Source organism: Helianthus annuus, chromosome 3 (assembly GCF_002127325.2).
Source record: "Helianthus annuus cultivar XRQ/B chromosome 3, HanXRQr2.0-SUNRISE, whole genome shotgun sequence".
NCBI lineage: Eukaryota > Viridiplantae > Streptophyta > Magnoliopsida > Asterales > Asteraceae > Helianthus > Helianthus annuus.
The window spans coordinates 9,309,199-9,336,952 of NC_035435.2; the positions used below are offsets into that span (position 1 = coordinate 9,309,199).

The window sequence follows — 27,754 nt, forward strand, 5'->3', positions numbered from 1 at the left end:
AATATCAAACGGGTCAAAGCTCTTCGGGTGGAAACGAAGTAATGGAAATGTTGAAGGCGATGCAAGTCGAAATGCAACGAATGAATCAACGTGATGAGGTTCGGATGCAAAAGGACGAGGCCCGTGATAAAGCTATTCAAACTTTGACTACTCAAATGGGTCAACTTGCGAGTGAAGTGGCGATTTTGAAGAGAGCAAAAGGCCAGCTACCAAGTGATACGGTGATAAATCCCAAGAACATAAAAGGCGTTAATATCAATGTGGTAAGCATCGTTCCTAGTACCGAATTTAATGAAAAATGTCTAACCTCTTCATGTCAAATAAATACAGGTATAGAGAAGGATGCCGATGGTGAGAATGATAAAGAACATAGAGCACCAATCGTGCCTATCCGTGTGGGAAAATTAAAAATCCCTCACGCATTGTTGGACTACGGGGCAAGCATGAGTATGCTACCAGGCGATTTATATGATATGTGTAACACCCCAAAACTCAAATTATTAAATTCATTAGTAGGTTACCATGTGTAATTAAATGAAATACAATAACTAAGTTATTATACTTAGTTAAATGCCTAATAAATAAGTAAGGGAATGAAATTGGTGGCAATTATGATGGTGTGATAAACTTGAGGGACTAAGGTTGCCAAAATAGAAACTGAATTTAATTAAAACAAAATTAAATCACACACAAACACACACAAGGTGTGTGCTACGATCGAACAGGAGAAAGGAAAAAGGGGGTGTGAACCCTAAACCTCAAGAAATCATCAAATTGAAAAGGGAATCAAGGGCTGATTGTATGCACGAACCAAGGATGATGATCCCTTAAGCATTTCTAACATCAAGTAAGTTAAAATTTATGATTTGGTGATCTTGAATAAAATGGGTTATGATCAATTCGTGAATTGATATGAAATTAAGCATGATTGGGAATTAGAATCACCAAATAGATCTTGTGTTGTGTGTGATTTTGAGTAATTTAATCATTAGAAGCAAAACCCACTTGTTCAAGTAGTATGATGATATATGATGATCTTGTAGTTGTGAAATTTGTGTAAATATGATGAACTAGTTAGTGTGTGATGCATAATTATTAGGTTAGATTGAAGGACAGTATGAAATTTATGTAATTCTTAGTGATGATGATGAATGAAGATAAGAAATAGGAATGAAAGCATAAAAGGAGTGTACATTAGGCTTAGATGATAGTACGCACACAAGGTGTATGATGAAATGTCTAAGTGAAGTTAGAATGAGAGATATTTAGAAAAGATTTGGGTGAAAACTAAATCTGCCAGAAAGTTACAGCCGAATGTAATCGGCTGTAACTGGATCAAATCTTGTCAAAAACTGATGTTTATTGAGTTTGTGATGAACTCCCAGGAAATATCTTTCAAACCCAACTGGAATTGCATTTTTTCGACGAAAAATGAACGTTTTATGAATTTTTCGTATCGAATGTCAGGCTGCGTTTTCTGGCAGAATTTGCAGCCCATTACGAATGTCATAACTCAATTTAGGAATTGATTTATGATCTAAAATTTTTACTGTATGTAGCTTCAGGTGATTAGAAAAATCTCCAACTGGAATTTCGTCAATCGGATAAACGAGTAATTTTAAATGAATTTTTCCTTAAGCTGCAGTCAGAAGTGACGAATCTGATTGCAGCTTAGTAAATGAATTTTTATAAATTTTTGGTAGAGAGTTAGACACTAAAAATTTAACACAAGAATAACCCCTCCGAGGGGCACGTCGCATAAAAAGATTGTAATTTTTGCAAGCACGTAAGTACAGTAAACGGACGTCTCCAAACAGCCTATTTTCAGTGAAATAAATTATACATGTTAGTGAATGAATGATTAATGCAAGTTGAATATGAAATTATGCAAATGTATGCTCGTTATCAAGTACAATGATGTATGCTAACAAGAATGTGTTGATGATAACCTGAAAGCGTAGGAGCCATGTCAACATGGACACGAGCATGGAAGGGCAATGGGTCAACGGTAAATACGGAAGCTATGCATGAACTCGGACGCACGAGGTAAGTGATTTCCGTAATCACTTCTTATTTTGTTTAAGTAAGGTAGCGTTAGTTAATTGAGCATGGTGATGATTGAAGTTTGATATGGTTTTGGTTGTATGAAATCGGTTATTTTAGCTAAGTAGACCGAACGGGACAATATAAAGTTGTAATGATATGACAGATTGATGTAATGCTATGGTATTGTAACCGGGTAATGGGTAGAATTGCACATAAGTGCGCCAACCTAGAATGGGGACTTAGGTTAATGGTCAAAAGACTTAGCTTTTGACCTTAAATAAAAGAATGGTTTAACAAAATACGAACAGGTCGAATAAATGTCCATAAACTTCATAATGCTAATGAAATGCGTAAAGATTAAGGACCCGGGTAAGGGCGTTTAGCCCATAATGTAAGGACAAGTCTTACGGACAACTAGAAATAATTGTGAGCAATTTGATTGAGGAATGTCCGAGATACGCAAGTTTTAATAATAAAAATATGAATGGGTTGAATAGTCGAAACGAGTATGTAGAGCCGAAGGCTTTAAGTTAAGATTTTTCCTTGTTTGGATGTTATATTACAAGCTCATATTAGAAAATCGATTTACCAACGCATAGGAAAAAGAATCATGTTAATCGGATTCGTAGATCAAAAGTTATGCAAATTGTAAGTCGAAAATACCCTTGGAATTCATAGCTGGGAATTTACAGCAGCAAATTGGAAGTTTCTGTCGAAATAGAGCTGTCGCGCCCCGCGAGCGCCAGTCAGCTGGCAAATTTTGGTTTTCTTGTTTGATTTTGCATCCGGACTCGATGTTTTAATGATTTTCGATGTCCCTTAACTTATATTAAAGCCGGTTTGAAACACGAGTGATGTTATGAGCCTCCGGATAATGAAAGTATGTATTTTTCTTCGTGTTAGAGAAGAAAGATTATAAGTAATCGAGACTAGAAATGAGTGGGCATGCAGTATGGTAAGTATAAAACTTATATCACGGAAGTTGCGATTATGATAAGAAATGCGAGATTAAGTGAATAAAAGTAGTAAGCGAGGGCTCGCGTCTATGTGTGTGTATGTGAATGTGTGCGTATGTATGTAAGTGTATATGTTGTATGTATGTAGGAATTAGGAACGTATACGTTTATGGATGCGAGATGTTATAAGTATATGAAGGAATGGTTTGGACTGGTTTCATTATGTTCTAGCATTAATGTTTGCTAATCGTGTGTTTGAGATTGGAATGAAATGCAGGTACATGAACACCGGGTTCATGAAGTATCGAAGTCGAATTCGGAACAAGAAAATACGAAAGGATAGTTGAATGAATTAAAGTTCCTACTGTTAAATGTTATTCAATATTGGAGTATATGAGAATCATGTCGTATGATATTGTTAATGACTAATGGTTATGATGTATGCGATGTCCACAGGTATTGCACGGATTACCGCTACTACTACCGAAGATAAGCAAGCGTTGATCGAGTCACGGAGCAAGGGTTGTACGGAAATATGTATTGTCTTGAAGCGTTAATTTAATGTGGTTATTGTAAATCCCTTTTGTAAATGTTTATCATTTGTATTTGAGCCTTCAAGTAAGTAATGTGTCTAAATAAGAAAGAAATTTTTGGGCTCGTATTTTTCCGCTGTGTCATATTTAAGTTCTTACAAGTTGGTCTTACAGGGAATCGTTCATTATACGAACGGGTCATGCCCGAATTTTGTAAATAATAATACTTATTTTGGAGTAAGAAATATGGGCGTTACAAGTTGGTATCAGAGCCCTGGTTTGAGGGAAATCAAGTAGATGGAGGTAAATACTTGAACTCAAACCCGTGTGCTCTTGTGTCAAGGAACCCGTACAATCCAAGACTCGATCAAGGCCTGAGGTTAAAAGCGAATGTAAGTATGTATTAAATTATGTATTTCAAGGAAACTAATAGTATGTTATGTGAAGGGTAAGCGGAATTTCTTGGAAGGGATGATATGTGAATGTGGTTTAGGACCGATACCAAGGCATGTAATAAGACATATTGACCCAGGTACGTAAATTTAGCTTATGGGTGCATGTAATGGTAAAATCTATCAAGTGAATGAAAATTTTGAATGAAAAAAATAATAATAATGGAATAGTAATGAAGTTTTGAAAATATTACACGTGCTGAAACCTAATTCTTCGGACATAAGGTGGCGATTACACGAAGACGCGGAACTAGTATGTGGATTGCGTACCTGGCCAGTACACAAGAAACATATGACGTTCGTGAGACCGTGATAATTGTTACAGGTATGTCCGTTAGAATTAGGTAGTAGGTGGACGTGAGGGTGAAGGGAGATGTAAGACTCTCAAGAAATTGAAAGTACCTAATACAAAAGAGAAGTATGAATGGCATGTTTGAATCCGCGAGACGGATTCGAAACATGAAAGGAATGAAAAGATATGAATGATATGTTAGAATCCGCGAGACAGATTCGAAACATGAAAGGAATGAAAAGATATAAATGATATGTCAGAATCCGCGAGACGGATTTGAAAGATGAAAGGAATGAAAAGATGTGAATGATATGTTAGAAACCGCCAGACGGATTCGAAACATAGAAGGGAATGAATGATAGAATGAAAAGTTTGAATTCGTAAGTAGGTACAAATCAAATAAGTAAGAATGAATGATAAGAATGAAAGGTTCAAATTGTAAGTAATTACAGACCAAACAAATAAATGATCTTTAAAAAGCAGATATTATCCAAGTTATTTTTTAAACATATATATATAAATATATGAATATATTTTGCTAATGCGTAGTATGCAAGAATGGTTAAAAGGATAATTGAGTTATGCAGGTCAAAAGGAGATTGCCATTTGCACCCGGTGTTCAACAAAGTAAGTTGATAGTTATTAAGCAAGTAATAGTAAAATAGCATGAAATAGTTGATTCGCCAAGTAGATAAACCGATAAAAAAATATTGTAGTAGCAAGAAACTTTAGCCGAAAGAAATAAGCTTTGAAATAAGTTATGTGTAAGACATATTATAAATTGACTCTTGGGAGTCGGGATGAATGAAGGCTACGACTTAGAGAAATGATTTAAGTAGGGACAGGAAGGGGTAAAATCTTGCAATTAATATTAAAATGATTAAATAAAGTCTTTGCAAGTATGCAAGAATGGAAAGGAATTCTGAACGTGTACTTTGATACGTCTATGATAAGTAAGAAGTACCGGTTTGACTTTGAAAAGTCAAACTACAAAAGTTGACAAATGAGCTAAAGATCTGCGAAGGAATGGTTATATATTGACCTGTCATGAACGGGTCAAACAACGAAAGAGATATGTTGTAAAATGGTCATGTATTGGCCCGTTATGAACGGGTCAAACGCACTAATGTTTTAAAAGGAATCGAGAAAGAATTAATATGCAAATAAGGTGGTGTAATGAACATCACGTCTGAATGAAATATGTAAAACCCTAATCTTATAATGAGAGTGGCAGGAATCAGGAGGTGATAAACCTAGCAAGGTCAGTCAAAGAATGCTCATGAGCGAAAGCTCATCACACGGATGAAAGAGGTCAATCCGGAAAATGGTACAAATGGTAATGAAGAAGACCGGTTCGCTCTTACATGCCTAAGCACTGCGCCAAAGTAGTAAGTTTAGGGAATTATTAATATGTGAATGTAAAATTATAACTATGGTTGAAAAGTACTTCCGTACAAAATTATGTGGCAGAGAATGTGTTATGAAAAGGAAGGCTTGGCTTTTAGAAGTTAATTAAGATTAAGTTTCAGTTCAGGCTTATGTAGTAAGTAGTGCGAATGAGTAAGGAGGTAGAAATAGAACTCCAGGGATAAGTGAAACTATTAAAACTAATGCTAACAGTGAAATGTATTAGCAAGTTCATATGAAAATCAAATTGTTGTAATGTAAATTATGATATTAGACTCATTAGGTCGCTACTAGTCTGCACACACTAGTTTAAGTACGGTAATGTAACGAGTTGAAAATTTAAGAAGAAATTAATAAAGAATGGAATTGTAAAGTATGAGTAGCTGACCGGTTACGAACGGGTCAATGTGACGAAGAAAGCATAATGAAGAAATTGCAAAAGTAGTGACTCGTTGTAATAGGTCGCAGGAGATGAAAACTATGATAATGAAAAAAAATGTAAGTATTGACCCGTTATAGATGGGTCAATTAAGACAAGCATGACGGGCTATGATAATGGTCAAAACCTTGATCCGTTATGAACAGGTCGGATGGACTATATGTTTGATGTTTAAGGAATGTTACGTAAAAATCTAGGTAGATTGATTTGTAGAAAGAAATGGAGAAAGGACCTTCTAGAAATGAGGATCTTAAAGTTATGACCTTACTAATGGATAAACTAATAGTGATGAAGTAGGTTTCGGGGACGAAACCTTCTTTAAGGGGGGTAGATTTGTAACACCCCAAAACTCAAATTATTAAATTCATTAGTAGGTTACCATGTGTAATTAAATGAAATACAATAACTAAGTTATTATACTTAGTTAAATGCCTAATAAATAAGTAAGGGAATGAAATTGGTGGCAATTATGATGGTGTGATAAACTTGAGGGACTAAGGTTGCCAAAATAGAAACTGAATTTAATTAAAACAAAATTAAATCACACACAAACACACACAAGGTGTGTGCTACGATCGAACAGGAGAAAGGAAAAAGGGGGTGTGAACCCTAAACCTCAAGAAATCATCAAATTGAAAAGGGAATCAAGGGCTGATTGTATGCATGAACCAAGGATGATGATCCCTTAAGCATTTCTAACATCAAGTAAGTTAAAATTTATGATTTGGTGATCTTGAATAAAATGGGTTATGATCAATTCGTGAATTGATATGAAATTAAGCATGATTGGGAATTAGAATCACCAAATAGATCTTGTGTTGTGTGTGATTTTGAGTAATTTAATCATTAGAAGCAAAACCCACTTGTTCAAGTAGTATGATGATATATGATGATCTTGTAGTTGTGAAATTTGTGTAAATATGATGAACTAGTTAGTGTGTGATGCATAATTATTAGGTTAGATTGAAGGACAGTATGAAATTTATGTAATTCTTAGTGATGATGATGAATGAAGATAAGAAATAGGAATGAAAGCATAAAAGGAGTGTACATTAGGCTTAGATGATAGTACGCACACAAGGTGTATGATGAAATGTCTAAGTGAAGTTAGAATGAGAGATATTTAGAAAAGATTTGGGTGAAAACTAAATCTGCCAGAAAGTTACAGCCGAATGTAATCGGCTGTAATCGGATCAAATCTTGTCAAAAACTGATGTTTATTGAGTTTGTGATGAACTCCCAGGAAATATCTTTCAAACCCAACTGGAATTGCATTTTTTCGACGAAAAATGAACGTTTTATGAATTTTTCGTATCAAATGTCAGGCTGCGTTTTCTGGCAGAATTTGCAGCCCATTACGAATGTCATAACTCAATTTAGGAATTGATTTATGATCTAAAATTTTTACTGTATGTAGATTCAGGTGATTAGAAAAATCTCCAACTGGAATTTCGTCAATCGGATAAACGAGTAATTTTAAATGAATTTTTCCGTAAGCTGCAGTCAGAAGTGACGAATCTGATTGCAGCTTAGTAAATGAATTTTTATAAATTTTTGGTAGAGAGTTAGACACTAAAAATTTAACACAAGGATAACCCCTCCGAGGGGCACGTCGCATAAAAAGATTGTAATTTTTGCAAGCACGTAAGTACAGTAAACGGACGTCTCCAAACAGCCTATTTTCAGTGAAATAAATTATACATGTTAGTGAATGAATGATTAATGCAAGTTGAATATGAAATTATGCAAATGTATGCTCGTTATCAAGTACAATGATGTATGCTAACAAGAATGTGTTGATGATAACCTGAAAGCGTAGGAGCCATGTCAACATGGACACGAGCATGGAAGGGCAATGGGTCAACGGTAAATACGGAAGCTATGCATGAACTCGGACGCACGAGGTAAGTGATTTCCGTAATCACTTCTTATTTTGTTTAAGTAAGGTAGCGTTAGTTAATTGAGCATGGTGATGATTGAAGTTTGATATGGTTTTGGTTGTATGAAATCGGTTATTTTAGCTAAGTAGACCGAACGGGACAATATAAAGTTGTAATGATATGACAGATTGATGTAATGCTATGGTATTGTAACCGGGTAATGGGTAGAATTGCACATAAGTGCGCCAACCTAGAATGGGGACTTAGGTTAATGGTCAAAAGACTTAGCTTTTGACCTTAAATAAAAGAATGGTTTAACAAAATACGAACAGGTCGAATAAATGTCCATAAACTTCATAATGCTAATGAAATGCGTAAAGATTAAGGACCCGGGTAAGGGCGTTTAGCCCATAATGTAAGGACAAGTCTTACGGACAACTAGAAATAATTGTGAGCAATTTGATTGAGGAATGTCCGAGATACGCAAGTTTTAATAATAAAAATATGAATGGGTTGAATAGTCGAAACGAGTATGTAGAGCCGAAGGCTTTAAGTTAAGATTTTTCCTTGTTTGGATGTTATATTACAAGCTCATATTAGAAAATCGATTTACCAACGCATAGGAAAAAGAATCATGTTAATCGGATTCGTAGATCAAAAGTTATGCAAATTGTAAGTCGAAAATACCCTTGGAATTCATAGCTGGGAATTTACAGCAGCAAATTGGAAGTTTCTGTCGAAATAGAGCTGTCGCGCCCCGCGAGCGCCAGTCAGCTGGCAAATTTTGGTTTTCTTGTTTGATTTTGCATCCGGACTCGATGTTTTAATGATTTTCGATGTCCCTTAACTTATATTAAAGCCGGTTTGAAACACGAGTGATGTTATGAGCCTCCGGATAATGAAAGTATGTATTTTTCTTCGTGTTAGAGAAGAAAGATTATAAGTAATCGAGACTAGAAATGAGTGGGCATGCAGTATGGTAAGTATAAAACTTATATCACGGAAGTTGCGATTATGATAAGAAATGCGAGATTAAGTGAATAAAAGTAGTAAGCGAGGGCTCGCGTCTATGTGTGTGTATGTGAATGTGTGCGTATGTATGTAAGTGTATATGTTGTATGTATGTAGGAATTAGGAACGTATACGTTTATGGATGCGAGATGTTATAAGTATATGAAGGAATGGTTTGGACTGGTTTCATTATGTTCTAGCATTAATGTTTGCTAATCGTGTGTTTGAGATTGGAATGAAATGCAGGTACATGAACACCGGGTTCATGAAGTATCGAAGTCGAATTCGGAACAAGAAAATACGAAAGGATAGTTGAATGAATTAAAGTTCCTACTGTTAAATGTTATTCAATATTGGAGTATATGAGAATCATGTCGTATGATATTGTTAATGACTAATGGTTATGATGTATGCGATGTCCACAGGTATTGCACGGATTACCGCTACTACTACCGAAGATAAGCAAGCGTTGATCGAGTCACGGAGCAAGGGTTGTACGGAAATATGTATTGTCTTGAAGCGTTAATTTAATGTGGTTATTGTAAATCCCTTTTGTAAATGTTTATCATTTGTATTTGAGCCTTCAAGTAAGTAATGTGTCTAAATAAGAAAGAAATTTTTGGGCTCGTATTTTTCCGCTGTGTCATATTTAAGTTCTTACAAGTTGGTCTTACAGGGAATCGTTCATTATACGAACGGGTCATGCCCGAATTTTGTAAATAATAATACTTATTTTGGAGTAAGAAATATGGGCGTTACAAGTTGGTATCAGAGCCCTGGTTTGAGGGAAATCAAGTAGATGGAGGTAAATACTTGAACTCAAACCCGTGTGCTCTTGTGTCAAGGAACCCGTACAATCCAAGACTCGATCAAGACCTGAGGTTAAAAGCGAATGTAAGTATGTATTAAATTATGTATTTCAAGGAAACTAATAGTATGTTATGTGAAGGGTAAGCGGAATTTCTTGGAAGGGATGATATGTGAATGTGGTTTAGGACCGATACCAAGGCATGTAATAAGACATATTGACCCAGGTACGTAAATTTAGCTTATGGGTGCATGTAATGGTAAAATCTATCAAGTGAATGAAAATTTTGAATGAAAAAAAATAATAATAATGGAATAGTAATGAAGTTTTGAAAATATTACACGTGCTGAAACCTAATTCTTCGGACATAAGGTGGCGATTACACGAAGACGCGGAACTAGTATGTGGATTGCGTACCTGGCCAGTACACAAGAAACATATGACGTTCGTGAGACCGTGATAATTGTTACAGGTATGTCCGTTAGAATTAGGTAGTAGGTGGACGTGAGGGTGAAGGGAGATGTAAGACTCTCAAGAAATTGAAAGTACCTAATACAAAAGAGAAGTATGAATGGCATGTTTGAATCCGCGAGACGGATTCGAAACATGAAAGGAATGAAAAGATATGAATGATATGTTAGAATCCGCGAGACAGATTCGAAACATGAAAGGAATGAAAAGATATAAATGATATGTCAGAATCCGCGAGACGGATTTGAAAGATGAAAGGAATGAAAAGATGTGAATGATATGTTAGAAACCGCCAGACGGATTCGAAACATAGAAGGGAATGAATGATAGAATGAAAAGTTTGAATTCGTAAGTAGGTACAAATCAAATAAGTAAGAATGAATGATAAGAATGAAAGGTTCAAATTGTAAGTAATTACAGACCAAACAAATAAATGATCTTTAAAAAGCAGATATTATCCAAGTTATTTTTTAAACATATATATATAAATATATGAATATATTTTGCTAATGCGTAGTATGCAAGAATGGTTAAAAGGATAATTGAGTTATGCAGGTCAAAAGGAGATTGCCATTTGCACCCGGTGTTCAACAAAGTAAGTTGATAGTTATTAAGCAAGTAATAGTAAAATAGCATGAAATAGTTGATTCGCCAAGTAGATAAACCGATAAAAAAATATTGTAGTAGCAAGAAACTTTAGCCGAAAGAAATAAGCTTTGAAATAAGTTATGTGTAAGACATATTATAAATTGACTCTTGGGAGTCGGGATGAATGAAGGCTACGACTTAGAGAAATGATTTAAGTAGGGACAGGAAGGGGTAAAATCTTGCAATTAATATTAAAATGATTAAATAAAGTCTTTGCAAGTATGCAAGAATGGAAAGGAATTCTGAACGTGTACTTTGATACGTCTATGATAAGTAAGAAGTACCGGTTTGACTTTGAAAAGTCAAACTACAAAAGTTGACAAATGAGCTAAAGATCTGCGAAGGAATGGTTATATATTGACCTGTCATGAACGGGTCAAACAACGAAAGAGATATGTTGTAAAATGGTCATGTATTGGCCCGTTATGAACGGGTCAAACGCACTAATGTTTTAAAAGGAATCGAGAAAGAATTAATATGCAAATAAGGTGGTGTAATGAACATCACGTCTGAATGAAATATGTAAAACCCTAATCTTATAATGAGAGTGGCAGGAATCAGGAGGTGATAAACCTAGCAAGGTCAGTCAAAGAATGCTCATGAGCGAAAGCTCATCACACGGATGAAAGAGGTCAATCCGGAAAATGGTACAAATGGTAATGAAGAAGACCGGTTCGCTCTTACATGCCTAAGCACTGCGCCAAAGTAGTAAGTTTAGGGAATTATTAATATGTGAATGTAAAATTATAACTATGGTTGAAAAGTACTTCCGTACAAAATTATGTGGCAGAGAATGTGTTATGAAAAGGAAGGCTTGGCTTTTAGAAGTTAATTAAGATTAAGTTTCAGTTCAGGCTTATGTAGTAAGTAGTGCGAATGAGTAAGGAGGTAGAAATAGAACTCCAGGGATAAGTGAAACTATTAAAACTAATGCTAACAGTGAAATGTATTAGCAAGTTCATATGAAATTCAAATTGTTGTAATGTAAATTATGATATTAGACTCATTAGGTCGCTACTAGTCTGCACACACTAGTTTAAGTACGGTAATGTAACGAGTTGAAAATTTAAGAAGAAATTAATAAAGAATGGAATTGTAAAGTATGAGTAGCTGACCGGTTACGAACGGGTCAATGTGACGAAGAAAGCATAATGAAGAAATTGCAAAAGTAGTGACTCGTTGTAATAGGTCGCAGGAGATGAAAACTATGATAATGAAAAAAAATGTAAGTATTGACCCGTTATAGATGGGTCAATTAAGACAAGCATGACGGGCTATGATAATGGTCAAAACCTTGATCCGTTATGAACAGGTCGGATGGACTATATGTTTGATGTTTAAGGAATGTTACGTAAAAATCTAGGTAGATTGATTTGTAGAAAGAAATGGAGAAAGGACCTTCTAGAAATGAGGATCTTAAAGTTATGACCTTACTAATGGATAAACTAATAGTGATGAAGTAGGTTTCGGGGACGAAACCTTCTTTAAGGGGGGTAGATTTGTAACACCCCAAAACTCAAATTATTAAATTCATTAGTAGGTTACCATGTGTAATTAAATGAAATACAATAACTAAGTTATTATACTTAGTTAAATGCCTAATAAATAAGTAAGGGAATGAAATTGGTGGCAATTATGATGGTGTGATAAACTTGAGGGACTAAGGTTGCCAAAATAGAAACTGAATTTAATTAAAACAAAATTAAATCACACACAAACACACACAAGGTGTGTGCTACGATCGAACAGGAGAAAGGAAAAAGGGGGTGTGAACCCTAAACCTCAAGAAATCATCAAATTGAAAAGGGAATCAAGGGCTGATTGTATGCATGAACCAAGGATGATGATCCCTTAAGCATTTCTAACATCAAGTAAGTTAAAATTTATGATTTGGTGATCTTGAATAAAATGGGTTATGATCAATTCGTGAATTGATATGAAATTAAGCATGATTGGGAATTAGAATCACCAAATAGATCTTGTGTTGTGTGTGATTTTGAGTAATTTAATCATTAGAAGCAAAACCCACTTGTTCAAGTAGTATGATGATATATGATGATCTTGTAGTTGTGAAATTTGTGTAAATATGATGAACTAGTTAGTGTGTGATGCATAATTATTAGGTTAGATTGAAGGACAGTATGAAATTTATGTAATTCTTAGTGATGATGATGAATGAAGATAAGAAATAGGAATGAAAGCATAAAAGGAGTGTACATTAGGCTTAGATGATAGTACGCACACAAGGTGTATGATGAAATGTCTAAGTGAAGTTAGAATGAGAGATATTTAGAAAAGATTTGGGTGAAAACTAAATCTGCCAGAAAGTTACAGCCGAATGTAATCGGCTGTAATCGGATCAAATCTTGTCAAAAACTGATGTTTATTGAGTTTGTGATGAACTCCCAGGAAATATCTTTCAAACCCAACTGGAATTGCATTTTTTCGACGAAAAATGAACGTTTTATGAATTTTTCGTATCGAATGTCAGGCTGCGTTTTCTGGCAGAATTTGCAGCCCATTACGAATGTCATAACTCAATTTAGGAATTGATTTATGATCTAAAATTTTTACTGTATGTAGATTCAGGTGATTAGAAAAATCTCCAACTGGAATTTCGTCAATCGGATAAACGAGTAATTCTAAATGAATTTTTCCGTAAGCTGCAGTCAGAAGTGACGAATCTGATTGCAGCTTAGTAAATGAATTTTTATAAATTTTTGGTAGAGAGTTAGACACTAAAAATTTAACACAAGGATAACCCCTCCGAGGGGCACGTTGCATAAAAAGATTGTAATTTTTGCAAGCACGCAAGTACAGTAAACGGACGTCTCCAAACAGCCTATTTTCAGTGAAATAAATTATACATGTTAGTGAATGAATGATTAATGCAAGTTGAATATGAAATTATGCAAATGTATGCTCGTTATCAAGTACAATGATGTATGCTAACAAGAATGTGTTGATGATAACCTGAAAGCGTAGGAGCCATGTCAACATGGACACGAGCATGGAAGGGCAATGGGTCAACGGTAAATACGGAAGCTATGCATGAACTCGGACGCACGAGGTAAGTGATTTCCGTAATCACTTCTTATTTTGTTTAAGTAAGGTAGCGTTAGTTAATTGAGCATGGTGATGATTGAAGTTTGATATGGTTTTGGTTGTATGAAATCGGTTATTTTAGCTAAGTAGACCGAACGGGACAATATAAAGTTGTAATGATATGACAGATTGATGTAATGCTATGGTATTGTAACCGGGTAATGGGTAGAATTGCACATAAGTGCGCCAACCTAGAATGGGGACTTAGGTTAATGGTCAAAAGACTTAGCTTTTGACCTTAAATAAAAGAATGGTTTAACAAAATACGAACAGGTCGAATAAATGTCCATAAACTTCATAATGCTAATGAAATGCGTAAAGATTAAGGACCCGGGTAAGGGCGTTTAGCCCATAATGTAAGGACAAGTCTTACGGACAACTAGAAATAATTGTGAGCAATTTGATTGAGGAATGTCCGAGATACGCAAGTTTTAATAATAAAAATATGAATGGGTTGAATAGTCGAAACGAGTATGTAGAGCCGAAGGCTTTAAGTTAAGATTTTTCCTTGTTTGGATGTTATATTACAAGCTCATATTAGAAAATCGATTTACCAACGCATAGGAAAAAGAATCATGTTAATCGGATTCGTAGATCAAAAGTTATGCAAATTGTAAGTCGAAAATACCCTTGGAATTCATAGCTGGGAATTTACAGCAGCAAATTGGAAGTTTCTGTCGAAATAGAGCTGTCGCGCCCCGCGAGCGCCAGTCAGCTGGCAAATTTTGGTTTTCTTGTTTGATTTTGCATCCGGACTCGATGTTTTAATGATTTTCGATGTCCCTTAACTTATATTAAAGCCGGTTTGAAACACGAGTGATGTTATGAGCCTCCGGATAATGAAAGTATGTATTTTTCTTCGTGTTAGAGAAGAAAGATTATAAGTAATCGAGACTAGAAATGAGTGGGCATGCAGTATGGTAAGTATAAAACTTATATCACGGAAGTTGCGATTATGATAAGAAATGCGAGATTAAGTGAATAAAAGTAGTAAGCGAGGGCTCGCGTCTATGTGTGTGTATGTGAATGTGTGCGTATGTATGTAAGTGTATATGTTGTATGTATGTAGGAATTAGGAACGTATACGTTTATGGATGCGAGATGTTATAAGTATATGAAGGAATGGTTTGGACTGGTTTCATTATGTTCTAGCATTAATGTTTGCTAATCGTGTGTTTGAGATTGGAATGAAATGCAGGTACATGAACACCGGGTTCATGAAGTATCGAAGTCGAATTCGGAACAAGAAAATACGAAATGATAGTTGAATGAATTAAAGTTCCTACTGTTAAATGTTATTCAATATTGGACTATATGAGAATCATGTCGTATGATATTGTTAATGACTAATGGTTATGATGTATGCGATGTCCACAGGTATTGCACGGATTACCGCTACTACTACCGAAGATAAGCAAGCGTTGATCGAGTCACGGAGCAAGGGTTGTACGGAAATATGTATTGTCTTGAAGCGTTAATTTAATGTGGTTATTGTAAATCCCTTTTGTAAATGTTTATCATTTGTATTTGAGCCTTCAAGTAAGTAATGTGTCTAAATAAGAAAGAAATTTTTGGGCTCGTATTTTTCCGCTGTGTCATATTTAAGTTCTTACAAGTTGGTCTTACAGGGAATCGTTCATTATACGAACGGGTCATGCCCGAATTTTGTAAATAATAATACTTATTTTGGAGTAAGAAATATGGGCGTTACAATATGTATGACTTTAGTCCGCTTCAAGATGTAGACACCATGGTAAGCTTGGCGGATGAAAGTTGAAGGCGTCCACGGGGAATGGTTCAGAATGTTAAGATTCAGTTGGGAGAGTTTGAATGCCTGGTGGATTTTCTAGTTCTAGACTATGCTTCTACCAAAATGGCAACACAACAAAGGGTAATCTTAGGTAGACCGTTTTTATACACAGCAAATGTTCAAATTAATTGTAGAGACGTGATTATTACCATGACCAAAAAGAAGCGTAAGTTGTCCTTTGATGTTCAAACTAGAGTGATTAGTTATGAGTCCATTGAGGGGAAGGGTGGTGAGTCTAGTGATTGCATGAAAAATGTGTTTCAAAGAATGAGAAAAAAGCACCCACCGGACCGTAAAGAAAAACATATGGGTATAAGCAGGAGTGTATTTGATTACCCACCGAGTCGAAACGAGACGAATGCATTTTGCTCAATGGCACAATGTAGTGATGGAAGCGGCAGTAACCGATTCTTTGAGCCACCATAAATGGGGGTGGCACCGTCTGGCTGAAGACTCGAAACTTAGCGCTGCTCGGGAGGCAACCCGGGGTTTTATACTGATCTTGTTGTTTTTATCTTTCTATGTTTCAGGGCCATGGCGACATTCAAGTGTGGGGAAGATGTACGGATATTTGGGTAAAAGTGGTGATAGGAAGTCGGATTATCTACAACATCTGTTGTGGCAAACTTCACCGGGTCAATGTACTCTTTCCTTAGTCTAGTTGTGTTCTTTAGCTTTGAAATATTGGTAGTTAGTTTGTTTGATTTTGTTTAAAAAAAATACAAAAAGAAATTTGGGGTTTGAGTTTATAAGCTTTTAGTTGGTGTTTAAGAATTTATGCGATCAAAGTCTCTCAAAACCATACATTGGGGTCAATGTATCCCAAGTGTGGGGATGGGGAGAAATTTTGAAATTTTTGAAATTTTTTTAAATCAAGCAAAACATGAAAAATTTGAACACCTTAGTCTAACCCCAGATGATGCACCGGCAACCCTTAATACCCTTTTGTTCTTGGTGAGAGTTGAAGCCACACTTGTACATAAATAAAATTTATCTTTGATGAGAGTGGCAACGGGCGGGGGTGCATTAGAACTTGTGCTTGAATGCGGTTTGAGTCCTTAGTTGGACGTGAATGTGAAAAGGATAAGGGCATTTAGGTAGCCTCGTCTTTAGTGTGTGTGAGTGTGGGATTTGGGGGGTTGGACCTCATAAATTATATATATGAGCATGGTTGTGAGAGGGGCGGGGGTTTGGACATTTAGTTGCCCAATTTTGTGCCTACAAGCCTATCGTTTGTTACCCCTAGTTAGTTACCTAAAAATTTACCCGATTTGACCCGATCTTATAGTATTAGTGGTTGTTTAGTAGTTTATGATTTAGTTTGATTTATAAAAAAAAATAAAAAAAAGAAAAGAAAAAAAAAGAGAAAAAGCAATGAAAAATGAAAAAAAAAAGTGATGTTTAGTTGTCTTGTATATAGTAGTTAAGTTTGATAGTTATTCGTTTGTTTCTTTGGGTAATAAAAGACCGGGTTAAGTTTTCGCTACTTCATTTATATTCCATTTCCTACCCATTCGCCTAGCCTCGTTACAACCTTAAAAGCCCCTTTGATTTGCATTCATGTTTGGCACTTATAGGAGGAGGACCGATTTAGGTACAAGCCTATAGTTGTGCAATCACCCGTTTGCCTATTGTGTGTCTAGCTTATCTTTGCTAGTACTTACTTGTAGCCGAGAGGAGAGATTTAGAGAGGGGTGTATTGTTTTGGGTGTTAAGAACGGGTTAGTAAAATGATGACATGTTTTTGTTTAGTTTATGTTGATCGCCTATGTGTTGAAAATAGTTTTTGAATGAGTTGCTTGGGACAAGCAACGGGTAAGTGTGGGGATGTGACGGGTGGTCCGTAGGACAACCCTTAAGGCCTTTAAATAGACTAAAATACCATACTTTATCCGGTTAATAGCTTGAATTTGGTAATCACAAGATGTTTGATGTTACAGGTGTTAAAGAACTTAAAATGCGGGTTTTATGGAGCTTGGATGGATGCTAGAGGTTGGCGGCGTTGGGATTGAAGAAATGGTGAATTAAATGAAGGAAACAAGGAAAAACTAACACTCAGCGCCGTAACCTACGGCACTTGGCCGTAGGTTACGGCCCCAACGGCCCAACCTTTGCAAAAAGCCTTCGCCTAAGACAGAAGCTACCCGCCGTAAGGGAAAGCTGCCCGTCGTAACCTACGGCCCTCTGCCGTAGGTTACGCCACCGACTGATCCAATTTTGTAACTTATGCATTAAATTGTCATTTCATGGGTTTTTATGGTGGCTCATCATATGTTTTCGGTTACCACTTGTCTTGGGGACGAATTGGGATCAACTTTTGGAGACTTGGGCTTGAAGAACACTTGTTTTATCACTAGTTTTTGTGCTTTGATCTTTATGAACAATAGAACTTTTGTTATGATGTTGCTTCAAGCCATGAGTGGCTAAACACTTGATGATTGTCCTGGATTGAAGGTTTGGTTGAGACATTTCATGTTTGATTTTTCTAATTTCTAGAATAACAATCTTTATCTTTATGATTTGTTGTTATGATGTGTGATTGTTTGTTAGTAGTAACTTGTTGATTCTTATGTCGAACTAATTAGAAACCATACGTTCTTGGTGCCGTTGGCAATCGAGATATCATGAGTATAGTTAGGCTTGTGTAAGGGTTGATTGATCATCGGGTAACAACCTCACGTTCTAGGAATCTGAGTACTTAGTTCCCTTTCATCACTGCAAGTAATCACACGTGAGCTATGTCTATGTAGTTCTTTCTAGTGAAATGATAATATGAATGTCGAAACAAACCGGAAATCTAGGATGGTCATTTGTCTCTAATTTGCTTACAACTAAAACTTCTCCTTTGCAATTTACTTAGTTAAATCTAGTTCCTAAACCAATTCACTCAAATCAACTCTTGAATTTTATTTTCTTGCAATTAGCTTAACTTAGTTCACTTAGATAAATCTTTAAATAACACATATTCCACAAACTCCCTGTGTTCGATACCCACTTGTCACTAGCTATTTAGTAGTAATTGGATTAAATTTGATTGTGACCACGACATCACGTCAGTACATGAAGGTAAAAACCGGCACCAGCCTGGTACATGCACGAAGGTAAAAACCGGCACCAACCTTGTACAGAAAACCCCAAAAGTCAGTACCGAAATGATTTTGAAAATCTTTTAGTTCGCGAAATTCGGTACTTCTACCCGGTACCATTTGCTCATCTCTGATCATAGGTACCGTACGAACAACAACGGTATCATGCAATTTTTTTTTGTTGATTTTCTTTAGCTTTTAATGATTTATTTTTTTCAGTTTCAGGGGTAGGGTTGAGCTCGGTGCCAACCGATATCGATACCGAAAATACCGGTTACGGTACCGGTATATGAAGGTAAAAACCGGTAGGCGCCAAAAGTCGGTACCGAATTTGTACTTAAGATCTTTTAGCTCGGGAAATTCAGTACCAGTACCCAGTACCATTTGCTTATCTCTGACGATGGGTTTCATACGAACAAAATCATTACCATAAAATTTTTTTGGTTGATTTTCTTTCGGTTATCTTTTGGTGTTTTTTTCCTATATCTTCTTTTTGTTCTTGTCATCGGTTTTGTGCGCAACACCCTCGTAGTGATTTCAAAACACATGTAAACACAGACTAAATAACAAAATAAGTTCGCCGCAACGCGATGATTGTAAAAAAACCTAGTTAATTTGATAAATGATTGAGGAAGCCAATGGAAAATCCATTACTTAGCAAAGCAAATGACCTAAATTGTAATTTGATGAAACAATAAGGGGCTCAATAAAAAAACCATCGACTTTAATCTTTAAGATAGATAGAATAGAATTATTGTTTTTATTTTTTGAGTTTTTCTAGGGTGCTACTTTCTACACCCCCCTAATTACTTTTTTCACCCCCCTCCTCTCACATACTTACAGGTGGGGCCTGCGTGGGACCGACAGTTTTCCTCTCACAAGGGGGGGGTATAATCAGGAATGAGGGGGGGTGTGTATAGAATGAGCCTTTTTCTAATAACCTAAATTGGAAAATTTGGACTAATTTTCTTTGTGGTCGTCAGGTTCATACTATGTACTATATAGTCTGTGTGCTAGATTTGTAAAGTAAGTAGTTTTTTTTTTTTACTTTGTTTTGTTGGGTTAGCACAATACCCTAATAAACTTTACTATGAAAAAACAAAGCAAATACACCTAAATAAAAACAGTAACACCACTAATCATGTCTGGAGACAACCAGATCATTATATAACTTGTATAATCATTATCAGCGACATACATCATATACCCTCTACACGTTTAGAAAGATTTATATCATTAGAATGAATCCCAAAGTGAGGAATAGCAACAAGGCCCCTAAGGGCATGAAAGATTCCAACATTGGCATTGGCGTTAGCACATGTGAAAACCATACCACGCTAGGCCTCGTGAGTCGCACCCGGTTGCCCGGATGCTACACAATCTGTCCCACTTATGATTATGGTCACTGGTTTTATCTTGCATTCAACTCAACAGGATAGGGACAACAACTCTCGACTAGTGGTTAGTTTGTCGAATAGGCATGACTAAGCACTTACACTTTGCAATCCACTGAGGTCGTCCTGAGTGAAACCCCAGACTAGCCAATGAACCTAAGCGTTCAAGTACAAACCCTAGCAAATCTACGTTCGAACATTTTGGCCTGTGACACTCTCCCACCACTATTTCATGCACGTCCTCATGCATGCTCATAATCCTATACTTGCTCACAAGATGAAAGACAATGCATCTTCCCCCGTAAGATTGAGAATGATTCACTCTAATAAGAATGACACCCGATAGTTCAGCAACAAAGATCTTCATTTGGATCAGTTCAAAGGGTTGCATTGGATTACTTTAAGTGGCGCCGATCTTCACCATTATGTTTCATGACAGGACTTGGAGAGGGTTAACAGTCTCAATCTGGTTACGACACTGCTTTACTGTAAGTTGTTGAACACAATCACGGAAGGCTTCACGAGACTGTCTATGGTTGAGCTCACAATCGCATACTTACGGCTTACAAGGATTACTACTAAAGTGTCCCCATTTGGTCATTTCCCACCACCGCCTTATTTAATAAGGAAATCCACTTCTTTACTAGAGAGAACTCGATTTGAAGCTTTCATTCCTCTTCGGGTAGTTTAGTTTATCTTTATTTAGCTATTGAGCAAAAAGAATTCGCTACCTTTCTGCGTAAATCTTGTTTTCGGGGGCTTTGCTGGCTAGCTCGTGTATCCTCGTCTGGTTTAAGCTCACTTGGGACGAGTCATCATTGCGCAGTTGCGACGTACTGGGGCAACGGTATGGATGCGGCGGCTGGTGTCGACGATGGACGGTGGAGCAAGCCCGAAACGTCGAGGAGGCAGCGAAGCTAGGTTGCTGGAAACAATGTGGTCCAGTGTGGGGTGGAACAGGAGATGGTGTAGGCGTTTAGGTGTGATTAGGTTTCTTTTGTCTCACCAAATTGTCATTAGGGTTTACCCGAACCTTTATTTATACAAACACTTATTAGAGCACCTGTATTGGGGCGTTATATGCCCCCAAAAAGCCAAACATAATGCCCAATGGCACCCTCTACATCGCGACGAGGGGCTTTATCGGACAAAAAAAAGATGGCAGCGCCATCACCTTCACGACGCTATGGGGGTTGTTTTCAAAAAATGGACTAATAAAAAAATAATTAGTGTTTTTTTTAATTAATTAATAAAAATGAAAAGTAAATAATTAATAATATTGTAATCTCGTTAATTGTTTTGCCAAATAATTCATTCTTAATTATTTCCTAAATAACTATTCCATTAAATATTTAATCCACCAATTTAAAAACCGTGTTTCATGAATTAATTAAAATTTATAATTTGTTTGTCGTCTAAAGGTTAACTCTTTAGATCGTACCTTGATATCAACATTGTCTAATCGATCATCGGACATCCAATATCCAACACTTTCCACCAACCAGGTGTAGCTTCTTCTTTGCTCCCTTGGTCCTTGAATGTTTAGTTATCTGGTCCTTGGTCCCTGATTTTGATTAATCGCTGTTTCTTTGCTTTGGGTTTTGTTGTTGTGTGAACAACATGATATCGATATCGTAATCAACAATACTGTAAGAATGAAGATTACGATTAACCAAACACTGAAGATTACAAATCAACGAAGATTCAGATACAACCGTTCACGACTCTCACTAACAGCAGATTATCAACTGATAATCTATGCTTAATCACAAGATCTCACACCTAAGCCACTGATTCAAGACGAATCAGTGATGAAACTTAATGAAACCCTAATGAATTTTTAGAGAGAATACCGAGAGAAGATGAAGTAATCTGAATAATATCATCTGGTAGGTGAGCATGCCTTTATATATGGCCTTCTAGATGTTACCAACGAACCAGCCAAGTCCAAGCAGCCAAGGTCCAGTAATCAGCCCAGAAGCCCATTAGCAGCCCAGTCATTAACAGCCCAGTAAGACTCCATCAGTTATATACGTTCATGAAACAAAAAACAATCATATTAAAAAACAAACATATTAAAAAATAAACTATTTAACCCACAACATATTAAACTGAGTTATATTGTCAACATATCAATTCAACACCCCCCTCAGTTTAATATGCAAAAGGATCAAACATTTTTATACCTTCACACAACTCATTATGAGGCTGAACCAGCAATCCTTTAGTCAAGATATCCGCCAATTGATTTGCTGAATCTATTCCCAGAGACCTTATTACTCCTTTTGAAATTAGATCTCTCAAAAAAAACAAGTCGATTTCAAAATGTTTTGTCCTGTCATGAAAGACAGGATTTGCTGCAATAGACAACGCAGCTGTACTATCACAATACAAAGAGATCGGCAGATTAACTGTAACTCCCAATTCCGACAACATGTTTTTTAACCAAACCAACTCACAAGCAGCAGCACACATCGACCGATACTCAGCTTCTGCTGAGGATCTGGAAACCGTGGCTTGCTTCTTGCTTTTCCAGGAAACCAAACAGTTTCCTAAGAAAACACAAAATCCGGTAATTGATTTTCTTGATTCCAAACATTTTGCCCAATCTGAGTCGGCAAACCCACTCAACTCTAAACCAGCTCCTTTACTAAATAAAACACCCTTCCCAGGTGCAAGTTTCAAATACCTTAGCAGTCTAAATGCAATTTTTAAATGACCCTGAGTTGGAGAATGCATATACTGACTCAAAAAATGTACAGTGTAGGATATGTCAGGTCTGGTGTGAGCAAGATATATTAACTTGCCCACCAGTTTCTGGTATCCTGTGATGTTACTAAGCACATCACAATTTGATTTACACAATGTTGTTAATACATGATTTTGCTCAATGGGATTACTAACTGGTTTGCATGCAGTCATGCCATACTCAGATAGTAATTCTAAGCAATACTTCCTTTGTGAAAGACAAATTCCTTCTTTAACTTTCACAACTTCTATTCCAAGGAAGTATTTCAACTCTCCTAGGTCCTTTATTAAGAATTTTGACCTAAGACTATTTTTAACAACATTGATTTCAGTTAAGTCATTACCAGTAATCACTATATCATCGACATAAACCAGCAAATAAACTATAACACCTTTATTCACTTTGAAAAACAAAGAATAGTCACATTTACTTTGAGTAAATCCCAAGTCAAACAACACATTTACCAATTTAGCATTCCACATTCTCGGAGCCTGTTTTAAACCATACAAAGATTTTTTTAACTTACAAACCCTTGTTTCAGTTTTAGGGAAATATCCATCAGGCAACGACATATACACATCTTCATTTAAATTGCCATAAAGGAATGCATTATTTACATCTAATTGATATAAACTCCAACCATACTCTACAGCAATAGCAATGATACATCTCACTGTAACTAACTTAACCACTGGTGAAAAAGTTTCTTCATAATCTAAACCATGTTTTTGGCTATAACCTTTGGCAACAAGTCTGGCCTTAAAACGCTCAATCTCACCAGTGGATTTATACTTTACTTTATAGACCCATTTACAGCCTATAATACTCCTACCAGGAGGCAACTCAACAAGATCCCATGTATCGTTCCTATGAAGAGCTTCAATCTCTTCATTCATTGCTGATATCCAATTTGGATCATCACATGCTTCACTAAAATTCTTAGGTTCATAACTTTTATTTAAACTGGTTGTAAAGCATTTATGTTCCACAGAAAGATTAGAATAATTTACAACTCTTTCTATTCCGTACTTTACCTTTCCCTCAACTATAAAATCACTAAGATTCCTAGGCAACGTAGAACTCCTAGATGATCTCCTGAGTTGGTTTTGTTCACCTATTTCCTCACTTAGATTTCCCTCAGAATTTGGTGGTTCTTCATGATCAGGTATCACATGTTCACTATTTTCAGGATCATGTTCACTAACACTGGGCTGCTTATCACAAGCCTTGCCTACAGAACTAGTACAACAATCATCTGACATTTGTGCCTCATGTGTCCCCAATTTTTCTTTTTCCTTTCCTTCATCATCGGGACCTTCGAATATTTGAGGTTCTATGCTTTCGTACATGTCAAAGAAATTTAAAGTAGTTACTTCACTTATTAAATTTCCATCAAACTGATGTAAAATATTTTTATCTTTAAAAGGAAACACAGCCTCAAAAAATTTTACATCTCTTGAAAAAAATACAGTTTTATTATCCAAGCTGAATACTTTATAACCTTTTTTTTCATTAGAGTATCCAATGAAAACACACTTCTCAGCTCTACTATTAAATTTATCAGTTTCGCTTAACACCGTACAAAAGCATAGACACCCAAACAATTTTAAGTGATCTAGGAAAGGTTCAAAACCATACACCAACTCATAAGGAGTTCTACCACCTAGCACCGAAGAGGGAATCCTATTAATCAAATAACCAGCAGTTAAAATACATTCAGACCAAAAACGAACAGGTAAGCAACTCTGAAATAACAAAGCCCTAGCAACATTCAGTAAATGTCTATGTTTCCTTTCCACAATTCCATTCTGCTGGGGTGTATAGGTACAAGACGTTTGATGAAGTATACCTTTATCTTTACAAAACAAGTTCATTTGGTTATTAACAAACTCTGACCCATTATCACTTCTAAAACACTTTACTTGTTTTTTAAATTGTGTGTTTATTACATTTACAAATTCAACAACATTTTCAAATACCTCATGTTTAGTTTTCATTAAACACACCCAAACAGCTCTTGAGTAATCATCTACAATAGTTAAGAAGAACTTATGCCCTTCTCTACTTGGTACCTTATAAGGACCCCATACATCTAAATGCACAAGTTCCCCCAGGCTAACAGACTTACGATTACTCAAAGGAAACGGTTCCCTATGCTGTTTTGCCCTTTGACAAACCTCACAGGGAACATTAGGATCAGTCAAACCTAAATTCAGTTTATTTTTAAACACTTTAATAGCATGATCAGATGGGTGACCAAGCCTAGCATGCCAAAGACTAGTTATACTACTTGAACTAAAACAAACCTTATCACTCATGCAAGCACTTCCACAAAAATACAATCCATCTACTTGCCTACCAGTCACCAGGACTCTCCTGGTTGACAAGTCCTGAATATAACATTTATTCTCATCAAAACCAATAAACAGATTGTTATCTTTAGCCAATTTGTGAACAGAAATAAGATTGATATTGTAATCAGGGACTACAAAAACATCTTTAAGAACTACGTTATTAACAAGCTTTACACTTCCAATCTTTGTTACCAAAGCATTAGTTCCATTAGGATGTTTAACAGTAATTTTAAACTCAGAAACATCTAAAAACTCAGTTAAAAAATTTTCATCTTTTATCATATGCTGATTTGCCCCAGAATCAACAATCCACCCAACATTCTGTTCACACTTAAAATCACTGTTAAAACAGAAAACATGTTTACAGAAAACATTTGCACAAAATATATCACTACCTGAAACATTACAGCTCTGTAGACTTCCACTAGGTTTGTCTCCTATAAGACTAAGCAACTTAGTTAACTGCTCATTAGTCAAAGAATTAACAGAAACAACAGATGATTCACTCGTTGAATTGTTATTACTTGCAACTGTTTTCTTCCCTTGATTACCTCTTGGTGGTTTCATCCAAGCAGGATATCCAATTATTTCAAAACATTTGTCAATTGAATGTCCAATTTTATTACAATGGGAGCATTTCAAATTTTGATTAGAAACTTTATTAGTCTTTTTAAATTCAACAGATGAATTAACTTTTGAAACAAAAGCCATAGTTTGATTCTTCTTTGAACCAATGCTGGAATTTCTATGAGATTCTTCTCTAGAAACTACAACAAAGGCTTCCTTAACAGTTGGTAAAGTTTCCTTTATTAAAAGATTTGTCCTAACACTCTGGTAAACATCATCAAGACCCATTAAGAACTGCATAAGCTTAATCATATGATTAAAGTTATTGAAGTCCTTAGCAGCCTCACAAGAGCAAGAAGGCAGTTGCAAGATCTGGTCTAACTGTCTCCACATTACATTAAGCTTATGATAATATTCAGAAACAGTCAGACCACTTTGAGTAAAACTATTAATCTTCTGATATAAATCAAACACTACCGACCCATCAATTTTATTATAAGTTTCCTTTAAGTCTGTCCAAACATCACAAGCAAGTTTAGAAAATACTTGTCCCATATATAATTCTTCACTAATTGAATTAAGAATCCAAGTAAGGACAATGGAATTACATCTATCCCATTGTCTGGACAACACAACATTAGTTTCAGACTTAACACACGTTTTATCTATAAAACCCCATTTGTTTTTAACTTGTAAAGCCAATTGCATTGCATTAGACCATACAGTGTAGTTCTCAACTCCTTTCAACTTAATGGAAACAATTGTCAGATTACTTGAGTCAGACGGATGCAAGTATAATGGATCACTTGCATCCAATTTACTAACAAGGGTTTCAGGTGGTGGATTACTAGGACCAGTATCCCCACCACTTGTGACCACAGGACCATCTACCATTTTAGAACAATTCTAAAGCAAACAATCACAATATTCTCCAAAAAAACAAAAACAAAGAACCACCTAAGGCGAAGCCAAGACAGAGGGTCAGATCAGTGGTTCGTCACTCAAGGTGCCACCGCAAACCTTGTCAAGGGAGCCAACCTTAGATTAGCCAATAAACAGGTAATCAAGATCTTACACAAGAACAACAAGAATTCACAACAACAACAACAGATCACACTAAATGCACATTTAAACACAGAGACTCGATCAAGGCCGGCCCGACTAGTCCGGTAACAATAATGCCTAGACTCAACAATGCAGTGTGACAGAAAAAAATTAACAAGAAAGGAACAATCTCACCCAGGCGTTTAACTCCTTCCACGCGGATCTGATTTATAACCTTCACTTAGGGTTATAACACAGATCAGAAGATCAGCAACAATATCAAGTTAGTAGCCTTCACTTAGGGCTACAGAGAGCACTGATATACTTCTTCTTTCACCACAAGAGCAAAAACCTAGAAAGAACTTTCCACAGATTTGACGGCACAAACTTCAAGAAGTACCAAACACTCAGATCCAATGATCGGCAGCAACTATACTACCCAGATCTATCTGAATATACCAAGATCGACCATATTTGACTTCGAATGCGCAGCGAATAAAACCCTAACCAAGATCTATAATCCCAAGAGCATCAACAGCTCTGATACCATGTGAACAACATGATATCGATATCGTAATCAACAAATACTGTAAGAATGAAGATTACGATTAACCAAACACTGAAGATTACAAATCAACGAAGATTCAGATACAACCGTTCACGACTCTCACTAACAGCAGATTATCAATTGATAATCTATGC

The 27,754-nt window shown here is 36.1% G+C and overlaps 1 long non-coding RNA gene across 9 annotated transcripts; it reads left to right on the forward strand.

Annotated features, from left to right (window-relative positions):
- Positions 1–491: 491 nt before the first annotated feature.
- LOC110928604 lies at positions 492–15,630 on the forward strand. Of its 9 annotated transcripts, none has more exons than XR_004888208.1 (5): positions 492–847; positions 1,957–6,830; positions 7,940–8,029; positions 9,263–12,814; positions 13,924–14,134. It is a non-coding gene; the product is annotated as an uncharacterized LOC110928604 (long non-coding RNA). The 9 variants fall into 9 exon arrangements; XR_004888209.1 differs by having other exon boundaries at positions 9,442–12,814; XR_004888212.1 differs by adding an exon at positions 15,426–15,630 and having other exon boundaries at positions 493–847; positions 7,940–12,814; positions 13,929–14,013.
- The last annotated feature ends 12,124 nt before the right edge of the window (positions 15,631–27,754 follow it).